This window comes from Glycine max, chromosome 8 (assembly GCF_000004515.6).
Source record: "Glycine max cultivar Williams 82 chromosome 8, Glycine_max_v4.0, whole genome shotgun sequence".
In the NCBI taxonomy this organism is placed as follows: Eukaryota; Viridiplantae; Streptophyta; class Magnoliopsida; order Fabales; family Fabaceae; genus Glycine; species Glycine max.
The window spans coordinates 39,510,226-39,520,389 of NC_038244.2; the positions used below are offsets into that span (position 1 = coordinate 39,510,226).

The 10,164-nt window shown below is 29.1% G+C and overlaps 1 long non-coding RNA gene across 1 annotated transcript; it reads right to left on the minus strand.

Annotated features, from left to right (window-relative positions):
* Positions 1 to 2,610: 2,610 nt before the first annotated feature.
* Positions 2,611 to 5,307, minus strand: LOC121175334 (uncharacterized). The gene is made up of 2 exons (XR_005892691.1): positions 4,750 to 5,307; positions 2,611 to 2,877 (listed from the first exon to the last, which is right to left on the minus strand). It is a non-coding gene; the product is annotated as an uncharacterized lncRNA (long non-coding RNA).
* Between the last annotated feature and the right edge of the window lie 4,857 nt (positions 5,308 to 10,164).

The following is a 10,164-nucleotide window of genomic DNA, read 5'->3' on the forward strand; positions in this document are numbered from 1 at the left end:
ATGTTAAAATTCACAAAAATAAAACTTGGGTGATAAAATTTATAAAATAATAAAAGTTGAGTGGTAGAATTTATAGTTAAGCCTAAAAATTACTACATTTATTTCTGTTTATAAGACCCAACTTTTTAAACTTGTTTGTTCCTTTATATAAGATCTAATCCATATTGTCTCATGCATTAATTATTTTTATACTAAAAATACCTCTAATTAAATATGAGAAGTTATATTAACATGCATTTAGAGTTTGTTTTTATTAATAAGCTAGGTAGACAACACTAGTGAAAGCATAGTCCCAAAGCTTTAAAACTAAGGAGGCATGACTAGGAAAGGTGAGGCCAAGCTTAGTAATGTGTCTATGTTTCCTCTCAACTATGTCATTTTGATGGTGTGTGTGAGGACAAATTAACCTATCTTGAATGCACAAATCAACAAGAAATTCTAATAATTAATTTTTTATTTATTCCAACCATGAATTTTAAAGTATAAAATATTTATGTAATTATTTAAAACTTTTAAAATGAAATAATAGTGAAACATAATAGAACAAAAATGATATTTAGCCTATATTTTTTTATATGTATGAATCAAATACAAGTATCAAGAATTTTACAATAACTTATACACACTACTCAACTAACATAGTTAGATTCTGCACATTAGTATGTAAATGAATATATGAAAACAAATAAAAAGGTATGACAAATACTAGTAGTATCTTTTGGCCATTAATTAAAAACTTAAAGAATCAAAATTATTTTTTAAATTATATATTTATATTATGATTTTTAATGTATTTAAATTTTTAAGTTATTCTTTAATCAATAACTTAAAGAAACTAGTTAGTATTTTTTAGGAAAAAGAAACTGGTTAATAAGATTAATAACTAATTTTTTTTCTTAAAAAATCAATAACTAATATAACTATTTTGCTAACATAACCCAATTTGTTAATGCAGTTGTCACAATAAAACGTGGTTATTAAATAAAAAAAATATATTATTAAGATTATGTTTGGAAATCATTTAATTAGTTTCTAGTTGAAAATTTTGTTTGACTATTTGATAAATAAATTTTTTAAGTAGTTTCTAACGTTTTTTAAAGCGTTACTTGAAGTAGCATTTTTTAAAGCATTAGTTTTTATCTTCTAACTTTGTATATTATATTCCATTTTTATCCTTAAAATATTCATTCAATTTCCTTATATCTTTTTTAAATGTGTTATTTGTTCCATTTTATATTTTTTAGCTACTTCAACAGTTAGTTAGTTTGACTGAACACTTATAATTTAATAAGTCAACTTATAAGTTGAAATTTCAACTTCCAACTAATTTTATCAAACATAGCCTAAATTATAAGTTTTTAATGTTTTCATTTTAATAATTAATAGGCTAAATATTCCTTAACTAGCTAGTATTTTGTGTTATTATTCTTTAACAAAATTGTATATATAATACATGTTAATGAACATTTTTCATTTTTAAATTACCAATTAACCACTAAGTAGGTGGGCAGCTAAAGTAAAACAGTGTTACAGATTAACCTTATGAAGATTGACTATTAGCTTAAAAGGTGTTTTTTCATGTTTCTTCTTCTACACCAAGATACATATATTTGTAATATTTTTTAAATACGTATGTAGCAAATTTTAAATAAAAGTATGTATCGACTTTTTAATAAAAAAACACTTATTTAATGGTAAGAGTATTACATGTTAAATGTTTGTAAACTTAAAGAAAATAAATTAATAAACAATGTAACTTCATGTTAAACAAATCTTGGCGCTCCAAAGTCCATACAAATCATATTAAATAAAATATGATGAAAAGTTACTTATTAATTCAATCATTAGATAAATAAATAAAACATGTGTCCCAATGTTACATTGTTTCATAGCATTCATAGCCCTAAAATTAATAGTAATATAAAGTGGAGACTTAAATCTCTCATGTAGTATCATTGTCATAACCTTACACAGACTCACCTGCAAGGATAACATTTAGTCTAAACAAAAAGAAGACAAACAAACGGGGAGTGAGATACATCTCACAATAAATTTAAAACATTAAGGAAGTCATAAATATATAAAATTCATTTATAAATAATTGTGTTCCATAACACAAGCATTCCTGATCCAAATTAAACATTTCATACACAAATTCACACACGAAATGCGATGCAGATTAGACCTGTAGACTTGTATGCATGTGGTACCATCTTGGAAAATACTGTGAATGTAGTTCGGGAGTCCATGTAGTTGACGAATTGCTACAAATGGACAACCCGATATTATCGCTCTCACCGAGATGACACCGCTAGCGACGCGTTAGGGTGTTCCGCCCTTGCAAGGATATACCAACACATGTAATCAACATGAGCTTAAAGGAGATTCTAAACTGTTGCACCCCTAAGGTCAGAGTCATACGTCAACTCATTCATGAGCTCCCTGCTTAGGTTCATAAATGTCCTTCACTTCAAAACACATATGCACAACATGATGCATGGTTCATAAACAATATGCACATGGTTTATTTTTGAATTCCCTTGGATAATCATATCCCATGAGGATGGGTTCTGTGACACCCTCTACCCCTCATCTATATACTAACAAAGGAATGAAAATTCAAATATTAATTAAAAGCATTTTTTTAAAACATTTTTAAATACAAGCCTTTCAAAGGGATAAAAGGTTCACAATCATTTCCTTCTACATCATTTTTAAACTTGTCCAAATAAATAATAAAGTCATCGGCTCAAACAAGGTCGTCTGAGACTTCATAGAATTAATATAAAACCCTATACCCCAATGTCACATCCTATCAGAGCGTTGTGTCTCGATGTCCTTTAGCACAATATTCCTTAACGCAGTTCACCTAGTCATCTGCTCCCCCGAACACAAAGTTCAAGATCATCACAGGATCCAAACACAAACAACAAACCAAGAGTGAGTTATCACATTCCTAACTAATAGAGAAACAAGACAACTAGATATACATATCATATAAACCAAATAAAACTTACTTACACGTAATTCATGTAATTCCACCACTTTTTCATTCAGGGTTCACTTTTCATCCATCAATCACACTTTTCAATCATCAATCACATTACACAAGAATCACACACTCTGATCAAAACATAATAACACCTCAATTTCATAATAAACAATTAGCAAGTGCATGGGACAGTTATGCTAAGACTCAAGCCTATATGCAATGTGGTACCATGTCAGTGAAAAACCACCCTGGGGCGCTTAGAAGTACATAACAAGACACACCACACAATGGGTTTGTCAGGTCACTCTCACTAAGTAAGATCATAGGGAGACCAGTCAGGATCACGATGTTTTGCGAGAATGCTCCAACCATATGGGATCAACATAAGCTTAAAGGAGCACTCAAACCCGGTGACCCCCAAGGCCTACACTCCGAAGAGTCCGTTAGGGCCTCTCCCTCCTGATTCAGGTCCAACCCCTAAAATCATTTTATCACACAGACACTGTTTGTGAATTATACAATACCCACGACCTCACACTCGTGTTTTAAACACGTACAACATATTGCGCTACAATTTAACACTGGTTCCTAAATAGGAAACCTACACTTTCTCTTTAACACTGGTTCCTAAATATGAAACCTACGCTTTCTCTTTAACACTGCGCATTTACACTTTTCTCAAGATAACACTGGTCGGGTTATTATACAATTCACAGCTTACAACACAAATAATGTCACATCAAGAGTTAATCACACACTTATTTATAACCAAAACTCATTCATAATTTCACATCTCATAATGTCACAATCCACCATCACATATTTCATTTATAAGCACTACTCATGAATTATACAATACCCCCGATCTCACACTCGTGTTTCAAACACGTTTAACACATTGTGCTACAATTTAACACTAGTTCCTGAATATGAAACCTACATTTTCTCTTAAACACTACGCATCAACGTTTTTCTCAAGATAACACTGATCGGGTTATTGTATAATTCATAGCTCACAACATAATTATTGTCACATCAAGTGTCAAACACACACACTTATTCACAATCAGATATCATGCTCACAATTTAACATCTCATAATATCACATCAATCATCTCATTTTTACATGTATCTCGCAAATTGGCACATTCAACTTTGTACTACTCAATCTTCACTATAATATTATAATACCATTATAATAACTTATTACACTTTATAACTTATACACATCACACAATAATAATATTTGCATGATACAAAACATATATATGTATATGTATATAGTAAATTAAACTACATTGTTTTTAATCAAAGAATTTCTTTAACAATCAATTTAATATTACATCAAAAGAAATTACCACTAGACATTAACCTTACAATTTTCTTTAATTTATTATTTTAGTATTACAATAATTATATACACATAACATGTTGATCATCGTCGTAGAAAAATTAGAACAAGATAATAATTTGTATAAAATAAGTCATTGAATAATATTATTTAAAATATAATTTACGTTAATAAAAAGAGCTTAATTTTTCTAAGGGGTTCACACTCAACAGAAGAACACATTAATTTCATAGCAATTTCTCATTGGGACATCAACTGATTCATCAAACATATATAATTCACTGTAATAATTAAAAGGATAAAATAAAAATTGCAAGAACACCCCAAAACTCATTCCAATTGATATCTCTAAGGATCCTTACATATATTCTCACTAATCCCCAATTGTGAATAACTCATCCCTTACCTCTAAGTAGACTCACGTGTCTTCAGCCAACGATAGCAGCATCTCTGGCGGTTCCATGAGATTCCTCCAGTTATTCCTCCGACTGCTCCGATAGAATTCTCAAACGTCAGAGAGACGGAGAAGAGATTGAAGCCTCCACTTGTACTGTCTTCATGCGATTCCTTTTTCTCCCTTCACGAACATTATCTCACAAATCCCAACGGTGAAAGTGTGAGAAATTGAATTTCGAACAACATATCCAAATTTCATGAAAATCCAACGGTTAACGAAACCGGGATCGTAATTTTACTGAGACCGTTTTGGGTTTCTGCGGGAAATGAAAAGACTACAATGCGAAAGGTATTTCTCTCAGCTCAAACATGATATCAAAATTTCCAACGGTGAGAATTCTCGGAATTGAGCTGCGAACGTAGTACTCAAATTTCACGACGATCCAACGGTGAACAAGTCTAAGATCGTCATTTTTCTGAGACAAGTTAGGTGGCCTGCGGGAAAAAGAGAGGGTTTTGGGAGAAGAGAGAAGAAACGAAATTGTGAGGCAGAGGAGACTGAGGAGTCAGTCTGAAAACTGACCTAGCATGTTGTTATTTATAGCTAGGGGCATTTACGACCTATTATTTACTCTAGAGTCTGTAGTTATATAAATCCTTTTTGAGTTAAATTAAATCCATTAACAAGATAACATCCAACGCTACAACTTTTATGAATAACACAAAGTCTAATTTTGTCATTTAAGTACCTGTTTTGGTGTTCAAATTAACATTTTTTATCAAAAAATCAGCACGTGCATTCAACATCAATTATCAAATTCAATTTCAAGAACATTAAAATGACAAAGCACCAAAACATATAACAATCAAATTCACTCAAATCATAATAAAACAAAGTACTTTAGGGTATTCACAACCCATCTAATAAAATAAACTTGCTATAATCATAAACCTAAGATCATACAATCTACTTGTGACTCATTACCACTCATACAATAAAAGAAAAAGAGAGAACCCACTCCCCCTAACCTCAAATGAAACAATTCCTTAATAAGAAAAAGGAAGACGATCTCGTGACCACTCCCAAGAACACATTGACCCAATGGTTTCGTCCACCATGATCTCCACGACAATTCGTACTATGACAAAAACTTGGTTGCGATTTAAAATACAATTTCAAGCAGCGAGAGGCTTTGCATCTAACGCTAAGCCCACTTAATTCTTTAGTGTCTATAAGGCTTGTTAGTCTCCTATATATATATATAGGAGAAAAAAGGGGTCCATGAGGTTATTTTGTCCAATGTGGGACTTAGATTAGTGTTTTTCATGATCTAGTGCCTTGCTTTGGAACTGATTTTCTCTAAGATAAAAGTTGATTTTGGTTTCTAAGGTATGTGAATGAATTATTATTTTTTTAGTAAGCTTTTCAACGACGCAAAAAATACCTCAAATGGACAACTATAACTCAAGATATTGCGTGGTTTATCTAGGGTTGTCATAATAAAACTAACATTAATTAGACTTAGACAACTTTTCAAGTATTTTAACTATAAAAAAGTTAATCTAATACTCTTCTAACACCAAATATAATATAATATAACAAAGACGACAATAATAATAATAATAATAATATACACAAAATATGCATGTGTATAGGAATATACATATTATCACAACACAAATACATGCTTCAGACAAAATTAATAATATACAAATAATAATAACAAATATTTAAAAAAATATAACAAAAGGATCTAATAAAAATTCCTCTTATGATATATTTCTAATACTCAAAATTTAGAGTATTACCATGCCTCCGTGTTAGTAGCATGGTAATCCATCAACTTCGGTTCAATCATGAAAATGCTTTTTGTAACAAGGCTAGAAGAGAAACTAAAATAAAAACTTGAATTAAGACTAGGCAAAATTACCATTATTCTGTATCGATGATATATATTTTGTTTTTTTTGGATAATACTATGTGATTTTGTAGTTACATCCAATGATCCAAATGTGCTGTCCAGCTTTTTATGGTGACAAAAGTAAATCACCACTTTTTGTGATTTTGTGATTTTATTATGACCTTTTATATCCATTTTTTTAGATAAATAATCCGATACTTATAAAGTTCGATACGACTAGCAAATTATTGATTCTCTTTTTAATATGTTAATAGTGAGTTTCTTTTTTTGTGTGTGAATATATAAAAAAGTTATGTAAATAAATAGAAATTACTTTAATAATTTTTACACTTCAAAGAAATTAGTCTAGATAATGAACTGAGAAAATATATAGCCAAAAATAATTAGTAGAACTCATTTGTGATGCAGATAGCGTATATGTATTTAATAAAAATGTGTTTTTATTGAATACAAATTTAATATATAAGCAACACTTTTCGACTTTGGATGCTTTCTTAAATTCCGACATAGTCACCGAATTGTTAAAGAACATATAAACACTATATACAAGGTGGAATGTTAGCGTTCTTAAGGTTAAAAAGTAAAATTATTATTTCATTTATTTTAATTATTCTTACAAGTATGAAATATTTTATTTTAAAAGTTCAATATGTGTTATTTTTTATATATATTTAGCAATTCCAATTTCTAATTCTTTGTACACATCTCAAGGACTCGTCGTTAGTAGAACATAGTATAATCAATTTATAGAAACAAGGTTAAATTGATCCACGAGCTTCTACTTTATCAAATTTTTAATTAAATTGCTGATTTTGTAATTAAATACCTGAACTTAATTTTTTAAAATCGATCCTCATGTCTAATAGCTGTTATAATTTAGTGATAATTGTGAAAAAAAAGGGAGTGAAAGTCCGAAAGAGGTGAAGCTCAAGTTAGATATGTGAGAGACATTTCGGTTGAAAAGTGGAAAAAACAAATCTTCAAATGGCGTGTGGTGTGCTTATCCAAACAATAATTAATTACATATACCTAAACTCGCTTTTTTTCCTCGATAATTTATTATTTTTGGATAAATATTCAAATGTTCATGAAGCTTATGTATTGGTGCTTTTCTAACAAAGAGTTTTAATGAGAATTATATATATATATATATATATATATATATATATATATATATATATATATATATATATATATATACTGACACACATTTAAAGATAATTAGATAAGTTAATAAAAATAATATACATAAAAAATGGTTAGAATAACTTTAAATTAGAATAAAAAATCCTAAAACAGAATATAAAAATCATTTTTAACAATTACTACATAAAAATAATAAATGTAAAAAAGTGTATAAGTTCAGTTTTATATATCGTCATTTAAATGTCATCAATATATAGGAAAAAGTGGGCGTGCATTTGAATATTTTAAGAACATTTTGAAAGTAACATTTTATTAAGATGGTAGACACCACTGACAATATATATATATATATATATATATATATATATATATATATATATATATATATATATATATATATATATATTGATAAGAAATCTCGAAGGATTTTGATGAAGGATACCCTAAAATTATATAAAAAAATTTAAAATTAATAAATTTAATCATATTTTGTATTAAAAATCAGGGTAATGATATTTGATTATTTGAACATCTATTTATTTTAAAACTCAATCAATATTTTTTTTATCTCTCTTTCTTTATCACCATATTTTTATATCTTTTTATCTCTCTTTCTCCATTACCTAAATTAGTAATTAAATTTCTCAATAAACATAAATTAATCCAACATCTCTTATAATTATATATAAAATAATATATATATATATATATATATATATATATATAATATTTTGGAGTACATATTTTTATGCTTATTTTATTTTTATAATTACATTGATAAATTATTATTTTATTTCTATAATTATTTTTATAAATCACTCACTAACGTTTATTATCTTTTTTTTATTCTAAAAAAACATGAAAAAAGTTAGACACTGAGTGTCTGTTCTCTCCTGCTATATATAATAATAAAAGATACTACTATATTCTTCTAAAAGAATACTATTGTATTATATTTTTATTTGACTGGTTAGTTTCAAAATGAAAATACTAAATAGAAGCTTATCCGCATTTTGAAGGAAGTGGCATGGTGTGATACAAGTACGTGGAGCTGAGTCAGCCTGGCACGCTCCACGACTCAAGAATATTTACATTTTAATCCTTTTTTCTTTCTTTGATTCCTCGTTGCAAGAGCTTCTTCGGTTTCGAGCTTTTCAACAACAAAAACAACAGATCCAAACGCGTACGTACCTTATCCTCTTTTTTTCTTTTTACCTTTAGCTGGCACTTACATGCTACCAGCTCATATCTTTCTTTCTTGACGGAATTTAAGATGCGAAAGTGAAATTTTTTTGCATCGTGCATTAGTAAAAATAGAATTGTTTTATTTTTAAAATTAATGGTTTAGATATTTTTTAATTTTTAATTTTTTTCTTTTTTACTTTTTGTATCTTTTTTTCAAAATCAACCGTCTTCCTCTCTAATATTATTTGTCATTTACCTCTTCTCAAACCTAATAATCAAACCCGTACCGTCACTGCACCTCTATCAAATCTGCACCACAAGGTGGTGGTGCTGTCGCCACCATCTCTAATATTATTTGTCATTTACCTCTTCTCAAACCTAATAATCAAATTCGTACCGCCACTGCACCTCTATCAAATCTGCACCACAAGGCGGTGGTGCTGTCGCCACCATCGTCATGGTCTACCTTAACTGTTAATAGGAATACAAGACGAAAAGTAAGGGAGGGAAGAAGAATAATCTACGACAGCATAGCCTTGAACTTCTCTCTCTTCTTCTTCCCTTCATTCTCTACTCCCATCACATCAAAGCTCTGCCATCTCCTCCATCGTCAACGACAAACAATTCATCATGCGGCCACAACACCACCTCCAAGGTTGTTCCGTTGTGAGTTCGGACTATGGGAAGAGGTAGTAAAATTTCAAAAAGTGCTAAAAATTAGCTAAAAATTTTGTTTACCAAATAATTAAATAATTTTGTTAGGTAATAAAAAAATAAAAGCTAATTGGAATGACTTGTCAAATATAATTTTAGTAGAATATTTTTTAAATGATCAACAAGAGTTAGTGTAAGAATAGAAAAAAGAGGAGTATAAGAATAAATTTGATAAAATCATAGGAATTGTCAATGCATATATTATATTTACCGTTATTAAAATTACTAATAAAGAGAGATTTTATTAGGCTATTGTTTATGTCGTAAAAATAATTTATGACAAATCGAAAAAATTACGGGCTGAGTCGCGGACAATGTCGCTTTCTTTAAGATGTTTTGTGGCACTGCCAAAAATTGTGCAAGCAAAATATCAACCACGAAGTCCCCAGAATAAAACAACTCAGATCACTGTATAAGATTCTCTGTACTGAGGAAACCTTTCTAGAATTGCACCCTTT